This window comes from Molothrus ater, chromosome 1 (genome assembly GCF_012460135.2).
Source record: "Molothrus ater isolate BHLD 08-10-18 breed brown headed cowbird chromosome 1, BPBGC_Mater_1.1, whole genome shotgun sequence".
NCBI classification, from domain to species: domain Eukaryota; kingdom Metazoa; phylum Chordata; class Aves; order Passeriformes; family Icteridae; genus Molothrus; species Molothrus ater.
This window is the reverse complement of record NC_050478.2, coordinates 11,990,474-12,016,209: the sequence shown is the minus strand read 5'-3', so window position 1 is coordinate 12,016,209 and position 25,736 is coordinate 11,990,474.

Here is a 25,736-nt window from a genome sequence, read left to right as displayed (position 1 = left end):
GGAGGAGAAGATGAGAAGATTAATATAAAGACTTTCTAATAATCTAAAAATTAATGAGTTCATGTACTCCTCCGTTCTGTACCTGAGGAATGATGACTCAAAGCTACAAATGTGGGCATGTGGTTTAAAACTTGTGGAGTAATGTGAAAGGGCAGATGGGGGAGTTGTGTAACATAGCAAGGTCAGGGCCTTGGGGTGGTGTGAAAAGGAGCTGCAGATGATGGTGAAGCAGAGGTTCAGCTCAGGGCTTGGCTTCTTCTTCAGGTAGAGGAACAGCTGAATGAAAGAAAGGATAAAAACTATGCTCATAAAATCCACTCTCATTTCTAAGTTCTCTCACTTCCCTAATTATTATTTCAGGTAATTATGAAAAAAAAAAAAAAGCAACCTGTCAGTTTGGAATGCCACAGTTCATGTCCCTCATGTCCCCTCTGCACTGCTCCCCATGTCTGTGAGAGCTTCCTAAGCCCTGAGTCCCTCCAGGTGCCCCACAGCAAGGCAGGCCAGGGGGAGCCCCCTCACTGCTTTCCTTGGATTTTCTATACATGTAAAAGCAGAACATCTTTAACTTCCCAGTTTAACCCTGATTATAACCTAATGATAAAGAAATGAAACATTTTATTGAGTAAGCCTTAAGGCCAGGCTTTGAACTAAAACAGGAGAAGGGTTTCAAGCACACAAGATTTGTGATTTGAATGAGCACCTGACAGTTTCTCTGTAGTTTCCCTTAGAGATTAGTCTCCAAATTCCTGGGTGTTGTAGCTCAGGGTGTGAGTTTGCAACAACTCTTCTCTATTTGAGAGATACACTTCACTCCAGACTGCCTTGATCTCTCCCTACTTTCTTCCTCATAATTTGGCAATTTACAGATGGGAAGATTTAAATGTGTCTGTCACGGCTCCTGTGTACACTTCCTGGGGGTGGATTAGGGAGGTGAAACTGCAGATGTATCCAAGCATCACAGCTGATTTTAAACCTTTTCCTGCACCTACCCTATAAAACAGTTTCTGCACGGGAGAGGCATCCTTCATCTCCATGGCACAGGGTACCTGTCACCTGCAGAAGGTGGTTATCTCCCTGGAGCTTTGGCCTGCCAAACATGGGTGCCTAAAAGCTGTTTTAATTAAGTACATCAGCCTAATTGAACAGAAAACATTTTTTACTTTCCTGTTAAAGCAAATATAATAGATTTCTTTTACTTGGCAGAGAGAATTTTCATTCAAACATAGTTCAACACTTGACTGTAATATATTTATTTTGGTAGCTAAACATTTGCTTTTAGCCAGATAGCCGACCTTGTACTTTTCAAAGATGAGTTAAGATTGTTGGAGCTCTGAGGCTTTTAAGATTCACTAGGATAGCAACACTCATAAAATGACATTTACAGACTAGATAAGCATAATTCTTTTACAAGCAGTCACTTATAAAGTGATGTCTAAATGCCAGTTTGTTAAAGAGGGCAACAGCAATTCTAAAATTCAGGGAATATAAAAGAAATACAAGAGCAATTTATGATCAAATTCAATTAGCAAATAAAGTTTGTTTTTTTAAATTTCTGCAAAAAAATAATTTGTACTTTGATTCCCATAGACAGTGACTTCTAAAAAACAGCAACGGCCATAGGCATCTCAGTGAATTCACAATCACAGATTCCCTGCATTTCACAAATCCATAACAGGTTTGAATTTTTTTCTTAGCAGTGATGTGAAGTTTAAAATTCCCAGTTCTTAGAATCTGCATCACTGTTGCTCCTCTATAGTGAATTAATGATGGAAAAACCCTTGTCTACCTGTCAGTGAGTTCAGATTCACCATATTTGATGCAATTTGCCTGTAAAAAATATCATAAGGAATTATGATAATAAGGCCCTTATTACTGACCAGGAGTGTTATCTCTGGTGTTCTATACTCTACTGCAATGGTATATAAATATCATACAAACACTTGCAAGTAAATGGCCTTTCTCTGGTGAACTTTCCTTCTTCATCCCTGTTTCCTTTGCTTTCTCCTTCAATTCATGCATTACTCTGTGCCCTCACTTCTTGTCCACTCTAACCAAGTGTTTCCCTGTAGAGGTCATTTAGCCTGGTATTGTCCTTTCCTGATTCTTCCTCTTTCTCACACATGTTGCCTACATTCCTTAACCTTCATTGTTCCTTCTCTCTAGTTTTAGCCCTCAAACTTTCTGGCTTTTTAACTTGTCTTTTTAATGTAGGGCATAAATGAGGTAAAGCCAAGTGAGAGCAATTATCACAATTGTCTGTATATTACTGAGCTGATTATCAGAAGGCTGTATCTAGCTCTTACATACACATGAAAAAGATAGGAATGAGAAGAGGGAAAACTAAACCATTACAAGGTTCCCTATCCCTACCCTACCGTGGAGACAATTTATCCTCAGCTGTAAATGGTTCTTTGTCATAGCAGAGGTCCAACAGATGGAAATAGAAATAGAATAGAAATAGAAATCTGGAGCCACAGCATCCATTTCGGTGGTGAGGGTAACTAGCTGCTCCAGAAACTCACTTTTTGTAATCTCTCACTAATACATCAAGTTGATATAAATTAGATTTCTCTTACACTGGTGATCACTCAAAGATGAAATAGTGAGAGGCAAACTCTGTCAGAGGGATTTTGTAAAGAGACTTTATAATATGATGGAGTGTCCTTTAATAACCAAGTGACTATACCTGAATTCCCCTTTCCACGTCGTGTTCAGTGACTGGCAACAGAAATAACAAAGCCCTCTGCTATTGTAATTAAAACATTAAATATGTAGCTTTAAAAAATATTCATTTACAATCAAAGCAACAGAGGTCAAATTTTTCACCAGTTTCAAAATCATTTTGGAATGCTGCAATGGGAAAAAAAAGACTTTTACCTTTGAGTAACAGACAGTGAGATCTGCACTAACTGATCCAATTTTTCCTGACCTTAAAACAAGAAAAATAAGTTACATTTATTCTTAGCCTTTTCTGAGGCAATTAAAAAAAATATATATATTTGGGTAAAAAACCTCCAGCATATGAATCTAGAATTAAGGTATTTACATCTTAAAATTTAAGTGCAACATAGTTTAAATTAAAAAAAAACCCAGTGGATCAAGCCTGCCAGACCCCCATTAAAAGCCAGTTTTCTTTAACTGATGGGCCACTGAGAATGTAGGCTCTGGATTAGTTAATTTGAGTACATCTGTGTTAATCCACAGAAAATGTGACAGAAAATGTGCTTAAGTATCTTCAATTCGCCCAAACAAAAAATTCCTCAAGCAAACACTTCATATCAAGCATGGCTATAATTTTATTGGCTTTAATGGGACTGAGGCATGTAAGTGATACTTAGAATGAGTTTTATTCACTTACAAATGTTTGTATCTTTTTATCCATTTCTTTGTCAACAAGTGTTGCCTCTAATTTTTTTCTGCTTGTTTTAATTTCAAATGCTGATAAATGTTTTAGTCTAGCAAAATATCATGATACATTAAGACCTTAAAGATGTAGTATCATAATTTTAAGTTACTAGAAAATACAAAATTTTTAGAAAGTTTCTTGCATTTTTTAATTTAAAAGAGATTATAGAAATTTTTAAAAATCCTCAAAAGTAGCTTGTTTTGCTAGAGACTTTGCTAGAGATTTTCACAAGATTAATTTACTTTTCAAAACAGACAAATACAAATTTGCATACTACAAAGAAATGGAAAACTTATCATCATTAAGAGCCTGATATAGGATGATGACTGAATTTTATTACACAAGCTTTCAGTGGCAAAGAATTCCATCAATTTGATGATGATCACAGGTCTAGAGCACTCCTCCTATGAAGATAGGCTCAGAAAATTGGCTCAGAAAATTCTCCACCTGGAGAAGACTCCAGAGTGACCTTCCAGTGCCTAAAGGGGGACTAAAGGAAAGAAGAAGAGGGACTTTTTAAAATAGCATGTGAGAAAACAAGGAGGGATGGCCTTAAACTGATAGAAAGTAGGTTTATAATAAATCTTAGTAAGAAATTGTTTCCTGAGAGGGTGGTGAGACACTGGCAGGTTTCCCAGAGAAGCTGTGGCTGCTCCATGCCTGGAAGTGCTCAAGGCCAGGTGTTCAGGTTGGATGGGGCTCTGAGCAAGCTGGTCTGGTGGAAGGTGCCCCTGGCTATGGCAGAAGGGCTGGATGTAGGGATGTTTAAGGTCTCGCCTGACCCAAACCATTCTACATTTTAATGATGTATCAATAATTTATCCTCTTCTTATAATTAACTCTCAGGAGCATCCAGTCTGGGTGACACCACAGCAGTGTCACCTCCCTGTGCCATGTCACTCTTCAGTGACAAAGACAAGCTGCATGACTTGCTCCTGTGAGTTGATTGCTAATGACTTTAGCTGTTTAACACTGAAGTTTAATCAATACCTTTCAGACACAATCAGGATCTACAGTCATATATTTAATAAAAAAAATAGTTATTCACTAGTACTTTGCTTAACTGTTTTAGTCTTTTGTTAAAAATTTTAACCTTTGCTGAACAAGATCTTAATCCCAGTTTAGTCTTCAAGTCTATAGGTTTACATATGCAAGTTAAAATGTTAGTTAAAATGTGTTAAAATGTGTTTGTTATGCCCCTTGAAGACAGAAGGGTTATTTCGAAGGAAGCGTGCTCCAGCTCCTGCAGTATGGCAGATATTGTCCTTCAAGGAGTTTTTCCCCAAAGAGGTCAGATGAATTCCTAGAGCCTGGTGAAAACATTTATGAAACAACTTTTAAAAACTCACTAAGAGGTTGAGAAATCTTGTCCTAATGTATCCTGCCTGCTGGGAAGGGGATAAAAGTTATGCAGTGTGTTTAATTTGTTATGTGGAAGAGAAATGACACAGTGAAAATTGGAAGTCTTTTTACATCAAGTGAAATGTGGGCTTTGTTCAAAGATACATTACAGCTACCCGCTGAGTACAGGGAGATATCTTACTGCATGAAATTTCGGTGCAATATGTTGATTTCTGAGTATCTTGCCACAAACTACTAATTAATATAAAATGAAAAGACTCTCTCAATCTGCAATAGACTAAAAAAAGCCCACTAAAATTACTGCTGAATGGCATTTCAAAGATGATAATTTATTTTTGCCCTGAACAAGACACTTAAAACATTTTCAAGGACATCACGTCTTTAGCCTTTAAAATATCAACTAATTATCAAATCAATGATCATTTGGGGGAAAGTAATGAAGTATGGAAAATAACCACTTGAAATTATATAAGTCATTACTGCAAAGTATTTAAAACTGGTAAGTCATTAGCAAGGAAATTTAATATGTAGTTATTAAATGCCTTAAAATTTTATAAAAAAAGACAAATTGTATTTTAATTGTTGTAATTTCCTATAAAATAAGCAACTTACCCTTTAAGTTCTTTATACTTATCTAATGCTTGTTTGTTTTTCTAAGGAAATATTAATTCATTTATTAAAATTATTTTCAGCTTTTTAAAAAAGTTCACACCACTTTATGTTAACGTCAAATATAGGGAGGTATTTGAAATAGCAATGAGCAGAATGACTCAAAGTTCAAGTGGAAATACTTAATTATATGCTTAACTCATGATTACTCATGAGTAATTAGTCCTTTGGAGTTCAATAACTGCATAAGTATTTCCAGGATTGGGAACTTGTTTATTGTATTTTAATACTTTTATTAGTTTAATAAACCATGGATTTACTGTAGCAATGGCTTGTTACACATTCCAAAACAACTTTCCTCTTTTTTTCTTTTTGCAAATACTTTATCCATGTTTTCTTACAAATGCACAGATGTGGAGCCAGGGAATGGGGGGGAGAAGGTAGAGACAGAACAGTTTCTAGGGCTTTACTTTTTTATGGTCTTTCTTCCTTTTTTTGACCTCCAAGGAATTTGTGACCAATAGAGTCTCTAGGTAATATGATCAGTGCTAACACCTCAGGGAATTGCCTGAATCCAGACTATTTGCTGTGCTTCTAGAAGTGTAAAAACTGAGCTAAAAACTTGCCAAAGACAGGTAGAGGCTTCTTTATGTTGTATTTATCAGTAGGAAAATGAATAATTATATATATTCTACAGTCTCCCAATTTATCTACTTCCTACATTGTGGAGAAACCCTTCCCTTTTTATGTGAATTTAGGAAGTTAAAATTCTTCTCATGGAACATGGCACTCTCTGACACAGGCAACTTTCAGGGCCTTATGAAAGAAATACTTCATCCAAGATCTCATCCTGATTTGGATAGAAAAGTTTTTCTCCAACCCCAAATCAGTTCTATACACCAGCTCTACACCACTGGATAAAACCTCCATATTTAGTATGTAATAGGCATATGATAGATCAATTATACACCCTCTCATAAGAAAGTTTTAATTGCATACTATGCATAATCAAAAATGTCACCAACTTTGATAGAAATTTTGAGAGTCCAGGCAATAAAGAAAAATCTGATTTAACTTTATAAACAAGAGAAGCAAGTGGGGTACTGGCAAAATTTGTTGTCATATTAAAACAAAATGTCTTTTGTGTCTCACATTGAAATGAGGAAAACAAGTTTTCTCTAAACCTCCCTGCTTTTTTGTCCAGCCCTGCTAGTTTTCTGGTTTTTTGTGTTGGTGTTTTAGCCCTGACTTGACTGACACATCCCATTTTCCTGTTATCCACAAAACTGTTAACATGTCTGCAATCCCCGTTCATATCTTGAGCTCTGGTTAAGACCCATGGGAGAGACAGATGCTTAAAATACCTAAATTAAAATATACATTCTGTATAACTTGCATGTGGGGAGAAGACTTTGTGTGATCTGTCTAGACAACCTGATCCTAACATCATATTTGAAGCTTCCCAAAATATCATTGAAAAATTTCTCTGTGCATTTGTGAAGAACCAATGAAGGAAACCACAGGTGCAGAAAAACCAAAGAGCTGGACTGTGTCAAGATGACACAACTGTTTGTAAAGCTTGCACGTTGTCATGTTGCCCCAGCAGGAAATGACTGTGTCTCCTACCCAGCAGCAATGCACTCCCAGGTATTCCTGCAGTGCATGGCTGTCTGCCCCCTCTCACCTCCTGCTGTCTGTCTCCTCTCACCTCCTGATGTCTGTCTGTCTGTCACCTCCTGCTGTCTTACTCCTCCTACCCAACACCTCCTTTTTCCCTATGGCTCTGATGAGATAATAAGATAAAAACCCATTTATTCCACCAGATATTGGCCAAGGATCTGGATGAGCAATGGATGGGGTTATACTCACCTGTTGAGAATTAAAGGGCTTGCTGTGTGTCACAAACATGGTGGGAATCCAAATCTCTCACTGCCATCCTGCTGTTTTATAGTTCCTGATAGAAACTGTAAGGAAAACTTTTGTGATAGCGTGATGGTCACATTTTCAACATCCTTACTAACAGTTCTAGGACTTCCTGGTAGCTATCCTGAAATGAAAATACACCATGACTTCCCTGACAGATTGAAAACAAATGAAGCAGCATAAAATTTTTCCTTCCACAGTGTCAAAAGGTTTAATTACAAGAGGAAATGTCTAGCCTCACTCAGTGAATTGCTTGTTGCATGTGCACTGATTCTGTAATTAAAAAAAAAGGAAAATCAATTTGCATTGTATTTTATTTCATTATGTAGTAAGGAATGTATTAAAACTGTAGCTCCAAACTCAAATATCACAATAAAAGCACCTACTATTAAAAAAAACAGTTTCTGGCTTTGCCTTATCTGAAATTTGCTATTTTTATTTTAGTTATTTTGAGAGCTTTTACTACTGGTGAGAAAAAATGTTGGATAAACTGCTCATCTATACCTACTAGCATTCCTTTAATCTGATCTTTTTTGGTTTCCAAACATAATGTTACTTTAGTCAACCTCAACTACTTCCAGCTTTAATTTCCCTGAGTAAAACCCTTCAGTAGCAGCCAAGTAGATGCATGCAGGGTGGATGGAAACCATCCATCAATGTTATTATTCTATTCTATTCTATTCTATTCTATTCTATTCTATTCTATTCTATTCTATTCTATTCTATTCTATTCCATTCCATTCCATTCCATTCCATACTGCAGCTGGTGATTTCATCCAGTGTGCTCTTTGGCTTTGTGGCTGGAAAATTTCCTGAAAAGTAAATTTTTAGGCACCATGAAGATCATCTTGCCTGCCCAACTTTCTAACTGTACTACTAAAACCTGTAGGATTGTAAAATATTTTAACAGAGCTTTATTCCTCTCAGTCACCTCTGTAAGAGTCCTCCTTTTGTTAAAACTCTCAGGTGCAGATTTTTGCCTTCTACACTGTAATGGTGTTTGCAACCAAAATGTAGGCAAATATTATTTTGTTTTCATTGCCTAATGTTGAGGAGAGATTGGTGTTGAAGGCAGTTCTCATGACACTACTGCAGAACAAGTAACATGATGGGAGCCTGATATTCCTTCATGTCCAGCCCAGTCTTTTGAAAAAACTGATGTTAGAGATACTTGGTGGATAACCCCTACAGAGCTTTCCTCACATAACTTTTCTCCCACCCTGATATGAACTATTGATATGTCTCTGAGTTTCTTGCCCACTGCTCCAAAGATGAGGCACCCTGCAAACTGTTCCTTTTAGACACCAGAGAGAGATCAGTTATCTAACATGTAAATAAAAATGTATTTGAAAAGGAAAACTAAGCTGTGCTGTGAACTAATGCAGCTACAAGTACCTCTGCTTGCCTCTATCACACTAGAACTAGATCCTAAATTGTGTGTTAAATTTGGGGGAAAAAAATCCATTTCATGCTTTGCCTTAAAAGCCAGCCCTTAAGTGGCTGCTTAGGACAGTGGTGATTGAGCAGTTGGTTTGAAGCTAATCCTCTGAGAGGGAAAACTAGTGGTGGCCCTCGGGAGGTCCCAAGGGATTTTAGAGCAGGCACTGCAGGGTTCAATGCCACTTTCATTACTCTCTTCATGCTTAATCAATGGAGCACACATTGTGACTCACCTGGAGTTCTGGACAACCCTGGTGCAGCCCTGGAGGAAACAGGACTGCAGTGCTCCAGGGTGCTCCTGTTCCCTGCACCCAGAGGCTGATCACTGAGTCAAAGAACACCATCTGCTATTACCTAGCAAATTTCTTCCTAAAGAAACATGTGCTTCAGCAGATTGCTTTACTTCACTACTCTGGGAAGATTAGAGCAAGCACAACTGTTTAGAGGACAAACACTCCAATATTCTCACTGAGTGTTTTTGAGTCATGAAAATTGTATGTTCTAATAAATGGTTGTGGGGGATAGTTTTTCACCTCTGTGGCTGGGTTCTGGTTGCATCTTTGGGTTTTTTCTCCCTCATTTTAAGAGTAATAAAGATCCAGATCTGAAACAAAATAGTAGAGCAGTTATTTTAGAGAAAAAAACTTCATTCAGATGCAGTAAATCAGAAATATGTCTCTAAAAGTCACTTCTGTTGCAAAGATTTGACATAAGTCAAGGATAATTATAATACAGTGTTATTACTATTGTTTTTCCAATTAGGAAAAAGTGATGAAGAATAAGAAAAATGTGACAAATAAATAGCTTTTCAAAAGTGCTGTACCTGGAGCTATAGATGCTTGAACAGCTAGATGCTGCTGATGTCTTTAATTATTTAGCAAAATGACAGCTGGCTAGAAAATCAGAACTTTACTAGACTACACTAGACTTTATCTGCTTTCTAATGTGTAGCAGTATTTTGTACTTGGTTATATCATTTAGTAAAATGGATCACTGACATGAAATTTAAGTCATATTGTAAATATCATTGGATAATTGTAAATTAAATGAACTATGTAAATACCAACCACTACCAATGCTGCAAAATATATTTGATTCACTTTGAAATTAAGGCAGAACTTTTCATATGGCAGCCTGTTTTTGCATCAGATCTGTGGTAAAAAGTTCTAAATTCTTCTTCAAGATGTTCAATTTCATTCTGCTTTCTGTTCTCAAACTCATTGTGCGTGCTGGTGGTTTGTGTGGATGTGACAAGGACCAATGAGCACTAGCTGATTTCTAGATTCTGTATCCTGGTTCTGAGGAAATTTCATTTTGATTCATAAAATAAATGAATCTGATACAAAAGTTACTACTGGAGAATTATTATGTATCACCATCATCTAATTTACCTTATACCATTTGTGTTATACCAGAATCCTCTAGTACAAATTAAAGTCAAACCAACTCCCATATCTTTAACTGAACTATTGTGTAACTCTAGGAACAGGTACCTCTGAGCTGGAAAATTGTGACAGATTGGATTTTATCTAACATTTTGGTAGCCTTGCCAGCCTTAACTAAGTGGTCAAATAACCTCATAAACTTACACATGCAGTGTAAACTTACACCTATCCAATGTCTTCTCTTCTTTTTCCCTTTACAGCTAATTGGTTCTGCATGAACAAATCAGTGTAACAAGATGAGCTCTACCTTCTATGGACACAAAAGTCTGAGGCTGTATGTTCCTAGCCATAGGTTGCATGTCAAAATCATAATTCCATCAAAAAGGGGATACAGTCTTCTAAAATACAGCAATTCTAGTCATGGGCACTGAAAAACAGCTAATAAATAAGTTTTCATGTTGACAATGCAAAGCTTCACTTGGTGCTCTGTCATGAATTGTGCATAAAAGGAAGATCCCTTCATCAACAAGGTTCATTTCTGTTGTATTGAAAAGGTGTAACTAAAAGAAAAATTAAACTGTTTCTAAGACTCAAATCCCACATGCTTTACATACTCATTAGAGAAAAGAACATGACTGATATAAACTGCAGAATATATAGAAAATGTCATCCACATGAAAAAAATCAATAAGTAAATATAAGTAAATATAAGTAATATAAAAAAGTAAGTAATATAAGTAAATTGTATTTCCTCTGTCGTGCTATGAAGACTATGTATCTATGATGTGAGACTGAGAAAAAAATATGAACAACCTGGGGAAATTTTTCTCTTAACTGAGAATTTGTATACCCTTCCTGGATGTTCACTGTATTTTTTAACAAGCTGAATAAGAAATAAACCCTACTGATGACCACTTTTAGCTGCAAGCAAAGCAAAACAAAACAAGCCTGAATAAAAAGTGTAAATGCTAAGAGCTTCCTACAAAGAACCATCCTCAAGCAGGAAAGATTTCTGCAGACTCATATCTGAGCTTCTCCCTTCAAGCTGGGCCCACTGACAAGCAGCTGAAGGAAAATCAGGTCACCAAGAGCCTTTTTCAGTTGCAACACATTAATGAGGATGGGGTGTCATTCCCTTAGTGCTGCTGTGATCTCAGTGTCTCAAACACAGTGCATGATGGTTTTTCTTTTCCATTTGGCATCATAGTATCCTGTGGAATATCAGCATCAGTGGAATTTGGTCTCCAAGTGTTATTAAGGAACAAATGATAACTATTTTGTCTTTTTCTTTGTCTTATTGAGGATATTAAAGGGCAGAAATATGAATTCTGATAAAGTTAATCAACATTTAGTGTACCAACTTGAAGTGCAATAGCATACTTACAGCTCTTTCTGTGTATTTATATCATACATTTCTTTAAATGACCATCAGCATTCCTGCAGCAATGTTACCTCTGAAAATGTTTCCATGGTGAATGCAGGCAAAGCATCCTACGAGAAATACCTCGTTTATGATATAGAAACCAAGGTAAGTGGTGAAAAAGTAGTTGATGGGTACTGTATTCTGGGGATTATAGTAATGGTTTAGAAGGTTTCAATGTGAAGTTAAATTAGAGAAGGATATTTCTTGTGAAAGTGTGTTAGGCTCAAAATTTTGTTTGTGGTCAAAGTGTAAGCACACATATCTAAATTACAGGATTTATTTATTATAGCTTATGTGCTAAAAATCTATTTACAATTATTCTCAATCTAATTGCAACAGAAAAAGAAAGAATAATAATGTAGTTAATGTATTGTAAAACATGCATTTTTTATGGTCTGTCCTTTTCCTGGTTGCCATGGTCATCCTTCCCCTGCTCTTTTGACCCCCAAGGCCAGTGCACTCATCATCAGTGGGGGTTTTGACATCAGCAGCAGCTGCCAGGATGAGCCTTGTGAGCCCTGTCAGGTTCCCTGAGGGTCTCTGTCACTGTAGGGCAGCCAGTTCCCCCCCAGTGCACTCGCAGGGAGATCTCCACTCTACCCCTGGCTCCTCCTATCCACACAAATGTAGGAAATCAGTGGGACTGGCCCCCACACACTGCAGGGATTAAAGAAACTTCTGTGTCTCAGCCCTGATCCCTCAGCATATTCATACTGAGAAGTATGCAGCCAGCTTGGGAATTGTAGTTTTAGAACCTCATTTTATTTGTTGCTTTTCCCAAGAAGCCACAGTATCATACTTAAAACTACATCAAATCAGTAGAATGTGCTGGGCTTTCTAAGCTCCTTGGAGCATTTATGGAAGTGGTAGATGTTCTTAATGGAATTGTGACAGAATGGCTAAGTTAATCAATGTACTTTGAGCTGTAGCATTTATATGTTATTTAAAAGAAAATCCTCATAAATATTATATCTTTGCCTGTGAAATAGTGACTTCAGTATTCTGTGCATTCATTTTTAAATCTGTGAGACTCCTTAGACAGTCCTGTGTTACTCATATACTGTTGACTCTACTTATGTTAAAGCTACAAGACAAAAAAAAATGTGTTGCTATTAATCATTTGAGCTCTAGCTACAGGAACAGAAAGTTCATAGTTGGAAAAAATAATAATTGTTTGTCCTTTTTCTGCTAGATCGTACATATTTTGCTTTGGGCTGTGTTGTGTGGTTTTAAGCATGCTGAAATCAGCAAAAGTAAAAAATTATAATAATGCTACATGCATGATTATAGAAATTTGTTCCCTTCTAACCTGCAAACTTAGAAAATTGATGAACTGTATTAAAAATATGTGGCAGTGTTTCAATAACTTAAAATAACTTGATAGTACAATAAGAATTGACTTTCTCAAGCAAACATTTTTTTCCCAGAGTCAGATAGTAAATAAATGTGATGCTATCCCTATATGTAAAGAAGCATTAATTTTGTAAAGGATTTTAATGTTGTAATTTACTATAGTGTAGTTTAGTAAAAAATGTAGGTTTCTATTAAGCTTATAATTAATGTAAAGGGTAGCACAAATGCAAAAAGTAGCATAATTCCACTACTTTCAGCAGATTTGAAACTGGGAAGAAGGAATCCACTATAATTTTTTTTCCTGCAAAAAATTATTTAGGGAAAATATATAATGTTTTTCTTATAAACAGGTCAGTTGTCTTACACTCTTTAAGCAGTTCTGCTAAGCTATCAGAATATCCTTTCCTGTATCTTGCCTTTTAACTCACTTGACTAGAAATGTGATACCAAACCTATTCTCTATTTGTGGATCTTATTTCCATTCTTATCCATGCATCATGACAATGGGCCATCCACAAGTTGTGACAATGCAACATCCATCTGATTTGAGTCCTAGCCCTCAGTAATCATCTATTACCTGTCCTTTGCTAAGCAGTGAATTTGACATCCCACTCTGGAAAGGGTTATTTTTGCCTCTGTAACCTCAGGTATCAAACTTCTGTAGCCAACTTTGAGATCCACAAGGAACTGAAAGGAGTGACTGTCTAGAGAAGGACAAGCTGGATAAGCTTTACACACTTTATTGATGTGTTCACATTTGATTTTTCCATATTATCCTTGAAATTCTCTTACAGTGCAATTAAGGAATAAAAAAGGCAAAACAACTTATTATAAATGGCCTATGTGTATAATAAGACTAATAGAACAACAGTAAGAGCTCTCAGTAGTAGGAAAGTGAATAAGGTGGTTAAATTCATATTTTAAAAAGCATAATCAATTGAAAACACAATAGCCTTAATGATATTGATGTTAAATATAGCAAATCTATGACTTCTTTGTGCTACCTCATTATTCATTTTGACTGCATGAAGGCTGGTCTACAGTCCCCTTTTAAGATGCAGTCAGAATGTCCATGGGTGTGAGTATGTGTGTGCATCCACTCACCCCTAACATTAAACAATTCCCACAGAAGAACACAAGAAATGTATTTCCTTTCAGAATGGATTGAATGGTGGCCACCTGAAACAGATCTGTTGTTCTCCAAAGCCACAAGAGTAATGAAGAGCTGTGTCTGGACTGTTTCATTTCCACTACACTGTCTCCTATCTAGACTTTATTTACAGTGATTTCCACCACAGTGGCCTGCAAACACCAATCAGGTGGGTGCATCATGGGCAGTACCTAGCTGTAGTGCCCACCAAATGCAGGCTTGTGACCCTGTGGGCAATGCCAGCTCACACACTGAGTTATTTTGAGTTATAACTAGTTTTTTTCTAGTTTGTGCAAAGTAGAGAGGAGAGACATAACCCATGAAAGGTTGGGTCCCTGATTATCAAAACTTGGCACTATTACAAAACAAAGGTTTCCGGATTCATTGGTTATAAATGATGTATTTTTTTATTAATTAGCACTCAATGCCCTATTTTCTAGTTAGGGCTCTTAAGACTCATGCTAATTTTAGTCCACATGCACATTTCTCCACTCCCTTTGAGTCTGGGGTCCATTTTCAGTAGGTGGTCAATGAGGTGGTGGTCATGATGTCCCAAGCTGGAGTTACCTTCTCCCCAGTCACTGCTTAGCTCTGATATCTCTCCTGGTGGTTATTGTCTGGAGAGCTCATTCATCTTGGACTGTTTTCCATTTCCACAAAAGAAAATATTAGCCAAGCGTACAATGTTCACAATTCCATTGCTTAATCATTACTGTGTGGCTACTGGCTGACAACTAAAAAAAAAAATTGCAAAGTTTGATTTGAATCTTAAGGGGCTTGATATCAGAAATACTTTGGTTTTTCCTCTTAACCTAATCTAAGGATCTTATCAGATAATTCCTGCAGAAGAAATAATCTTTTCCAGAATATGAAAGATGAAAAATACATTTTAGAAGCATCTTACAGATACCTAGAGTGTTTCAGTAGACAACAGCAGAGAAGAGTGAAAATCACAGTATATTAGTCAAAATATTATCCAAACCATTAGGAATACTGAAAAAATAATGTGGGATAGAATTGTGAGGGAAGTGGGGGTTTTTGCTATTTTATACAGTAAAGATGTTCTCAACTATTAAAATATTACATGTCATGTATCTTCTTCTAACTAGATACTTCAGGCTAAATATAACAGAGCACAAAGTTAAGAAGAAAATTTCGTATTCTAAAACTACAAATTGCCTCACAGGAGGCTAAAATTATTTCAGATTCCTTTTCTTGTGTGCTCTGCTTAGAGGCATATTATACATAATATGAAACATGACCACTGGTTTGATATACTTGTTAAGAATATCACATAGCAATTTTGGGAAACTGCTGTTACCCTGGAGACCAAAAGCAGACTTTATCTGGCCAATTTCTACCTCAACATTTTATGAATCAGAAGTTTTGAGCATCCCCTACTCAAAAATATAGTAAGATGGGTATGAAAATTTAAAAAAACAAGAATTGGTTTAAAATCTCAATTTAAAGTCCAGGTTAATCAACTAGGGAATAATTTGTCTCATAGCTATGGTTGTCTGAGCTAATCATCACCTAGACTCACTTTACAGACAAAAGAGAAACAGAGCACTCTTTTGCTAGACCTGTTTTGACGTTTTCCTTAGGGTGAGTTGTGTCCTAGATTTCATATGTTGGACTCTTTACATTTAATGCACAAGTATTAAAGTCTCTCTATAAGCAAGCCAGAGGTTCAAACTCGTTACCCAGCCAATTTAATCAGTGGGGTCTGTGGTGTCCAAGCCTTTCTGACTGAGGCAGACAATTAAACCTGGTCTGCTGACCAGCACTCTGGGTGCTGTTCACTGAATTGCAAATCCAGCACACACACAGAAACCAAACTGAGTGGTCCTTGGTGTGCTGAATGCCACTGAATTAACAGCAGTAAGTATGAGAGGAATCCAAGGAGTTCATATGTACAAGCTGCACTGCAGGTACTCAGTCAAACAGTTTGGTGGGCAAATGAATTTTGTGCAACTCTCCAGGGTATGGTTTGCCAAGAATGTCACCATTCCCATGCTGGATATATGTCTAGTGCCATTCCAGCTTTATAGGCTTTCTGTAGTTTTGGATAATAACTCTCCATGTTCTAAACAATGTTTCATTATCTGTCCTTCTGTCTGTTCAAAATGAACCAGTAAAACAAAATTATCTTAAGATAGAGCTTCATGTAATTTTGAGAAAAATATGCAGGCAAACAAAGCACTTCGGCTCCTGCAATGCCAGAAAGATTTTTGTGAATTAATGTATTATGTTTTGTCTACAGGCCATTGACTTTTCATGCAATTCCTTCTATATCTCATTTTTTTTTACAGTATATCTTAATGGAAGCTAAAGATGCTGTAAGAAGGCTTGAAAATAAAATCTTCTTCATGTAAGCAATGTTGTCCAGGTTTTTGAGACAGTTTATACACAAAGTGTCTACAAATATTCAAAGGTTCTACTTTGTTGCCAAAATCTGTCACTGGGCAAATAAATTTCAAATTAAGGTAGAATCATCCCATTATCATCCTAAGGTGATTTCAAGATAAATTTATAAATGGAAACTTGCACAAATGCATTAAATTAGGCATAATTTGTTGACTTTTATTTTTCCTTTTTTTCTTTTAATGAAATCACAGCTTCATAGTGGACCTCAATAAAGGAAATAATGCTGTTGGGTTTTGAATAAGGTGAAATACCTGTACTGGATCTTTCTGAGACAGAGCTGACTATCCTCATGGCAGCTCTGTGGTTCTGTGCTTTGGACTTGTAACCAAAACTGTTGGTCACTCACAGATTTTTAGTTCTTGCTGAGCAGTGGTGACACAGCCTCAAGGTCTGTCTTGCTGCTCATGCTGCCATCCTGTGAGCAGGTTGGAGCTGCATCAGAAATTGGGAAGGGACAGTGCTGACCCCAGCTGACCAAAGAAATGTCCCCTACCTCACAACTCCAGGCTTGGGAGTAAAATCTGATTTATCTGTGATAACAATAGTTGCAATTTTTCAAGTTTGTCTTTTCAACTAATTCCAAACTATTCAGCAGGATTTCACTCTGCATATGGATGCAATTTCATCAGTTTGCATGTGGTGCATATGGTAAATTTGAGCTGCATTTGAGCTGAACAAAATTTATGGCTGTTAAGATTGCTTAAAAGAGTAATTCCTGTATGTTTTATAGTTTGCAAAAGAGTGCACACAGTTATAATATTTGATGCTCTGACTGATAGTAAATTCATTATATCAAGTGCTTTGTAGTCATACAGTAAAGGATAATTTCTCCAAGGAATTTATAAGCCAACACACAAGGATATTTATTTAAAAACCAGAAAAGCTGAATATAGAGTTTCTAATGGAAATTGGCCATTTAGTTGATTATTAAGGGTTTCCAACTTGGGTGTTTCCTTGGGTGATCATAGGACTAAATCTGTGTATTAAATTCTACTCTCCTGAAGGAGTGATCAGGATCATAATTGGGCTATCACAGTTCCTTAGAGAGTCTGAAAGAGAGACAAATAATAATAATCTCTATACATATTCCTCTTGGTCCAGGATAGCACTGTTACCATGACAGCTCATGCCACTACACCTACAGGTCCAAGAGAAGGAAGAAGATAACAAGTTGTTCAGATTATCAATTTATTTCCTGTTCTTCTCTATCACTGTCTTGGCAACATCTGTTACATTACATTGGTTAATCCTTCATTGTTTCCATATAAAATGTAATTATTTTCTACATGTATCTGGTTTTAACTAGAAGTCAATTACCCTTCTATGCCTGAAAGATTTAGAAGCATTTATTGTCTTACAAATCAAAATGCCTTCTTTTAGTTGCCTATGCCCATGTCCAGAACATGGCAAATACAAAGCTGTATAAAATGACGTTCTACAAAGTGAAATTATCCACAGAAACTGTTTATAAACTCAGATCAAACTCAACAAAAAACCAAGAAAAAGTGAAAAAGCAACTTTTATTTTGTAAACTAAAAATATTGAATGCTTATAACAAAATAGGAAATTTTTCAGAAGTCTTCAGGTTCAGTTAAAAAGGGAAAAGGGTTGCAACTAATAATACATTTAAGCATTTGTGAAAGTCTGTCTTTCATGGTACTTATAAAAATCTGATCTTTCTTGCTTAAGATTTGAGGATCCTTCACCATCCCATCAAAGATAAAATTGTGTTGCTAAAAAGAAGGAAAAAAACCCACATAATTTCCTTGCAGCTTGCAATCAAGGGGAATTGGGAGCTGTAATATGAATACCCCAGACAATGCTTTAGTGAAGATAATTGTTAATTATCATCACCTGTTTATAATTTCAGTTAACACTACAGATGTTGCCTTTTAGAGAGTGCTCATACTTCCTTCTGAAGTTAAAAATAATTAACATAAATTCTGATATTAGGGTAGGACTCTCTTTGCTTGACAACAGGCAGTGAAACTGGTTTCTCTAGGTTTCCATGTATGGGGAGAAAACAACATATCCCAAAAATAATAGAAATCTGACTTTTTTTACTTTCTTATAGGGATAGTTGATATCTATCCCATTCCGAGTTGATGCTTTTGTGCTCTGCTTGAATAAATGTTACCCACTTAGGGTGTTCACTGTACTGCTGTGCTATATTTTTAACTGATGAGAATCTCCTCTGTACAAGATTTCAGTATTTTATAAAACACACAAATATAGTTGTTTTTGAAGGTTGAAATCTATGTTTACAAAATATGCCTGTAAATGTAGGAATCCATATCAGCAAACCATTTTTCACTGGTGAACTGAAACATGAAATTTCATTTGTTGTTTTGGTTTTTAAATTAAAGCTTGCTGAAATGTAAGTTGGTCTTTAAACCTGCCTGTTCTTTCCTTCTTTCATTCCTTCTCTATATAAGAAGAAAAATTATTCTAGAGGTCTGAGGTCTAATCTTACAACAATAATATTAAACAGCTTTTCCATTGCCATGCAATAGCACTGGATAAAGTACATAAAAGGCAACTTGGTCATGAGAGAAAAAGAAGGGTTATGAGCTTTCAATCATAGACCAGACTGCTATTAGTTTAAAAGGATATTTATGGATAAGATTTTCAACAGGAAGACATGTTTTTCTTTATATATATAAGCACATGTGTGATTTTCTTTAGAGATGCATTGATGTAGAATTAGATGAAAAAAAAATAAATTCATGTGGCTATTTTAAAATACAATACAGTTAGAGATTCAGCACAAATCTAAGGAAAGGCTTTAGGCTATCCTCAGATTCATCTAATGATGCAAAGGCCTGAAAGGGGGAGTTCAGTAAATGTTCATATTAAACTGAAAGTGAAATGGATCAAGAGAGTTCCAATGCAGGTTGAATGAAAGACCACAGGAACTGTGGACATCTGCAGTTATTTGTAAAATAGATTTTGAAATCAACAGCTTTGCTCAGTCAGAATTACAGTAAAAAGAGTCCTCAAAATAAGGTCACCAATGCAGGATGAAGTAAATGGAGTTTGTCATTGTGGTGGGTTTTTGTTTGTTTTTTTTTTTTTTTTATATAGTGAAATTCCTTTACTGTGGATTCTGTTTTTAACATAGTTTTGTGAAGGCTTTTGCAAAAAAAAATAAGAACCAAAATCTTGGCATGTATATTATGGTGGATGGAAACCACTAGCAGGAGGAACCCCTGGCTTGATATATATATGTATTTTGAAAATGTAAGATATAACTTAAAATAACAAGAAAAAACTGACTAGATGAGAGCAATTCATCTGACATATAATTCACCTTGATGCCATGCTTAAAGTGTATAAGACTCTTTAACAATTTGTGAGAATATAAATACTACTTATGTTACTGAATCGTATGGATAATATACATATATACAGAGATCAAATGGAGGATAATAAAATATACTGATGAAGAATTCAACAGATTGTTTAATGAGCTTACCTTAATATTTTTCATCAGGTTTTATTTCAGCAGATGCTTTCTTTCATAATTCTTTCTGACTTTTCAGTTTATTTTGCCAGAAACACCACTATAAAATATCTTCTATAAAATATCTTCTTCTTTTTCAGCTAGAATTTTTCCTTAGTTAATTTTTTGCATTTGTTTGGGAAAAGAGAACAGGAGGGAGGATTCCATTTTTAATTATTTACTTATTTAGCCAAATAATTTTTCAGTGATTAAGATGTTTTGGAGCATTTGAGGCTCACAGAGTGATTTAACCTCCTCTAGCAGCAGGTAGTCTGCCTTTATTTGAAAGAACATGTTTGGGAATTAGTAGCATTGTGCTGAAACACACAAAGTGTTTTTGTTCTACCATTACAGAACTGCACTAAAATAACAAGGCCCTTCCACAAAGGCCCTTTAACATCCTCTTTTGAAATTGCATACAGTATTATGGTACTAATGCAGTTACTGTGTGATGGTGGAAATAAACATTAGGCTGAATAAAAGCGTAGGATATTTCATCTTCCTTTGCTGTGCAAACAAAATAGGAAATTCTGGTGTTGTTTGGTGTTTGTTTATACTGTATGTATTATTCGCAGAAGCACATAAAAGGAAAAACATCATAGACTGTAAAATATGATATTTGAAACAGAACAGGACAAAATGTGTAGACATATACACATTTAGGAACAGCCTTATGAATTATGAGTTACAGAAATTGTCTAGTTGCTAATACAAAATTATGACTAATTTAATAATTTTTAACATGGTAGCTAATAGACATCTGTGTAATACAACTGAAAATTTGATTAGGAAGAAAATATGTACCTTGTTTGTATCTTGTATGAGTTTTATAAAAAACTCTAAGTTACACAAGTAAAATCTAGAATACTTGTACTCTATTGTGACATGAAACAGAATCCAAACTGTAGAGTGATATTGTTAGTTCTTGCCATACTGTGAGATACTTTATTTCTATAACATTTTGTCAGCTCTTCTTTTCAGAACTGTATAACTGTCCCTGGAATTATAGACTCATACACTGTTTTGGGGTAACAGAGACATTAAAGTCCCAACCCCCTGTCATGGGCAGGGACATCTTCCACTGGAAGATGGACCGGGCTACTCAAGGTCCCATCCAGCCTGGCCGTGACCACCTGCAAGGATGGGGCATCCACAGCTTCTCTGGGCAATGTTTTAGTGCCTTACCACAGTGAAGGATTTCTTTCTAATGTCTAATCTAATCCTACCCTCTTTCAGTTTAAAGCCATGACACCTTTTGCCTATCACTACATGACCTTTTCAAAACTCCCTCTCCAGCTTTCCTGTAGGCTCCCTTTAAGTTCTGGGAGGTGCTATAAGGTGTCCCCAGAGCCTTTTCTCCAGGCTGAAATGCCCCAACTCTCCCAGCCTGTCTCCATAGGACAGTTGCTCCTGTCTTTTGGTCAACTTCATGGCCTCTCTGGACTCACTTCAACAGGTCCATCTCCATCTTATGCTGGGGACTCCAGAGGTGGATGCAGCTCTCCAGGTGGGGTCTCATGAGAACAAAATCCAGAGGCAGAATCACCTCCCTCAGACTTCTTCCCACATTACTTCTGGTGCAGCCCAGGGCACAACTGGTTTTCTGGGCCATGACTGCACACTGCTGGATCACTGCATGTTGAGCTTGTAGACCAATAGACCAATCCTCTGAAGGCTGTTCCAGAGCTGCTCTGAGTCCATTCTCTGCTCAGCTTGTATTTGTGCTTGGGGTTGCCCCAACCCACGTGCAGGACCTGGTACATGGCCACGTTGAAGTTCATGAGGTTCACATGTTCCCACCTCTTCATCCTCCCCGGGCCCCTGTGGATGGCCTCCCATCCCTCCAGTGTGTAGAAAAGCTGTTCCAGAAAGCTTGGTGTCATTGGAAAACTTTCTGAGGGTACCCTCAATCCCACTGTCCACTGACAAAGGTGTTAAAAAGTGCCAGTCCCAAAACTGACCCCTGAGGAGCAGCACCTGCCACTGGCCTCCACAAGTGGCATCACTGATCTCCAGGAATCCAATGGACATCAGCAAATGGAAGGAACACCAATGTGGGGACATGTTCCAATATAATCTTCATTATGACCTATTGCAGCCAACTCACCCACTCAATAATATGTTTATCATTTCCTATGTTTTTATCAGAAGTGTACATGGTTATATGGGGAATATTAGCTCATCACAGATCTCAATGGGCTATTATAGTACTTTGTTATTCATAAGTTCTTTCAAAAGGCCTTTTGTTTCAGATGTTTTAGAGACAACATTAAAAGTATATATCCAAAGTTGTTAAATCATATGTTAAAAAAATTTTGCTAGTTATTAAAACATTTCATGGGCAATCAATGTTTTTCCTCTTATTAACTACAAGAAAAATAGGTGATTTTACAGAGAGACTTTAAAAACATTCTTTAAATTAGCATATGCATTATTACATTTTTTATCCTACAGTATAAATTATAACTGATGTTAATCAATTAAGTGACAATTCTCCTTGACATTAAACCACAGTTTATTATGCAGAAAGGCTTCTGGATTTTTAAGTACTGGCATTTATTTATTATGCAAAGACTAAATCTTGGTTAAAGATACATTAACTTTTAGTAGTCTTTATTTTTTATCTTATTTTGTATTATGGTGTCATGCTCTACAAGGTAAAAATTTAGCTCTGTAACAAAGCCTTGCTCATCTTCAGATCAACTCTGATTTCAACATCTGCACTTACCATTTTGATTTTCTTGATCCAAATGCAGAACTTTTATTCAAAACTTGTATGTGACAGTTTCACTATAGAAAAAGTAGACCTAAATGCTAAAAGTAAAATAAGCTCACTCAGTGATAAATTCATAATACAAATCAGCTGTGAAGTTTCTGATTGCAAAAGTTCTTGAAAGCTTAATTGATCCAATTGTGTTCAGCCCTATCAATCCCAATAAGATTTTTTCAATGAGAAGGTTTCATCATAAAGATATATTTCAAACTTTCTTCTGCATGATTTCTGCTTGTTCTTTGTCAAGTGGATTTAATTTATTATTTGACTATAATACCAACAGTAACAGAGTTCTTTAACTCAGCAACAGGAATCATGGAATTACATGGGTAAAGAAATCTGGATATGTGTTTGGAGTTGTAATGACATTATAAATGTAGCTGGTGCTGCCCATGAATGAAAATAGCTCTTCAGTAGGTGTATATGGTGGATTGCTCACCAAAGCAAATAGATTTAATTGATTTAAATGTCCATGACTCATTCACAGCAAATTTGGTTTTAAAAGGGGGCAGCAAATGAGTTTTGAAAAAGGTGTAAGCTCCTTATATTGAAATCTCTTTTACATACAGTTAAATAGATATTAATTTTTTGCAACATTATACCATCACTTTTTTCATTTGATTGATCCTTCAGTGAAAGAAGATCTAGGGGTAAACACTAAGCGTTATTTTTGCACAAGCCTCCAGACCTACTTAACTGTGTGGGATTGTTCCCATTCTGCATATATACAATTCTCCTCTACTACAGCCTCACTTTTCTTTCTCACACTTACCTGTATACCTTTATCCTGCAACTTATTTCTCAATCTTGTTCATTTAAAACAAAAGATTATCTTATTTCCCAGCAAGGGACAGAAAATATTGACCTTACTTAAGCCAGATATTTCAGATCAGAGGGATCTTATACAGATGGGCTTTTGCAAAGTCAGGTAACGTTGCTAAGCAAGCATAAAAGGAAGTTGGCTTTTGTAAAATTTTTCATTAACTGAGGATTTTATAGAATAGATGAAGTCACAGTCTTCAGTCTAGGAATCTTTAATCAGCTTTTTCCAGGAGAAAAAGGATGTCTTGACAATTTTGGAAAAAATTGAAACTTCTGCTCTCTGTGAAAATTATTTTTTTAATTTGACTAAAAAATATAACAGACATTTACTCAAAATGAGGATAGGATAAGCTTCTAACTAGCAATTAGTTTTAACAGCTTTTATTTGAAAGCACATTCATTTTAAATATAGGGTGCTTCACAGCAAAAAAAAAAAAAGTTGTTTTTGTATTGGTTTCATTTTCTTTCTACATAGAAAGCTATGACCTTGGATCATATTTAATAAATTTTTCACTTGGAGCTTTCAAAGGCACCATCAATTTTGCATCATTTCTCTCACCAGCTGCACTTTTGTTCACACAATTTACCACATATGCATGGATGGTTACATTCTTTATTCTAAACAGGATAGTTTTTCCTTTTAAATTTTGATGTTTATTTTGACAAGAGCAAAGTAAGAAGCAATCCCCACTAAAAAAAAATATATCCTACAAGAGCAGATTTAGAAGCATTGCTAGCCCCCACATTCACATTTACGAGAAAACTCACTGGTTTGGGGAGCACTCTCCTTTCCCAAACTGATAGTTAAAACACTGTTGTAAGGAGAATGATTTTTAGGTTCTACTGCTGAAGAGCACTTAAAATAATTCTACCTGCTATTGAGTTTTTAAATATGTATTTTCAAACTTAAAATGAGGCTCTCTTTTAGCAAGTAATACATTTGACAGTGAATCATATTTCAGATTCGTGAAAGAAAAAAAAAAACCAAGAAGCAAGCATTCCCTTTTTTTCTTCAAGTATAGTTTTGCTTGGTGCACCTGCAAACACTTTGGTCTCTACTCACAGAAATATGCAGGCAGTATCATGGGGAGTATAAGTCATTTCTCACATTCAATTCTTTTAGCTCTGTGGCACCAGGAATAAACCTCTCATTTCATGAGATGCATGAAAACAACCATATCCTGGATTTCACTTTCTGTTTTGAGAAAGGAATTTTTTCCCTATAGCCTAAGTCAGTAACAGAGGGGAAAAAAAAAAAAGAAGAGAGTGACTTATGATAGGATACACCTGTCCTTGCTTAAGTTTAGCCAATTGGTAGTTCATCTCATCCCAAAGCAGATGTCTCAGAGAGATGCCTGTCTGGCTCCTTTGACCTCTCATCAAATCTTAATGAGTCACTCGAATTAGATGTCATTTCACTGACAGGTAAATGTCAGACAAATCCTAACCTCTAACTCTTAAAACACTGCAGAGCCTGTCCTTGTTGAGACCTCATGGTGAAATAGAGATCCCTCTCATAATATTTAGACTTGTGCAAAACAGTAAGTGATGCAGAAAAAGATTTGTACATACAAACAGGAAAACCAATCTGTCTGAGAGGAAGACACTCAGTTTGTCAAAGTGGAGCCTGTAACACGTAATGATAACCCAGAGATGCTGGTAGATTTGCAGAGCTTCATCTCATTGGGTACTCAGATACCTAAAGTGCAAATGGACAAGTCTCAAGAGCACAGTATAAGAGTTGCAGAATCATAAGGGTTGGAGAAGATATCCAAGGTCATCAACTCCAACCTTTGAACCAGCATGCCCACTAAACCACATCATGAAGTGCCACATCTGCTTGTTTTTTGAACACTTCCAGGGATGATGACTCCACCACTTCCCTGGAAAGCCTGTTCCAGTGCTTAACCACTCTTTCAGCGAAGATTTTCTCCTAATATTTGACCTGAACCTCTTGGCAAAAGTTGAGGCGGTTTCCCATCATTCTATTCTTATTCCACTTGTCTGGGAGAAGAGGCACTCTTCTCTTGCAGCCTCCTTTCAGGTAGTTGTAGAGAGTGAAAAGGTCACCCCTGAGCATTTTCTTCTCCAGCCTAAACAACCCCAGTGCTCTCAGCTTCTCCTTATGTTCCTGACCCTTTATCAGTTCCATTGCCCT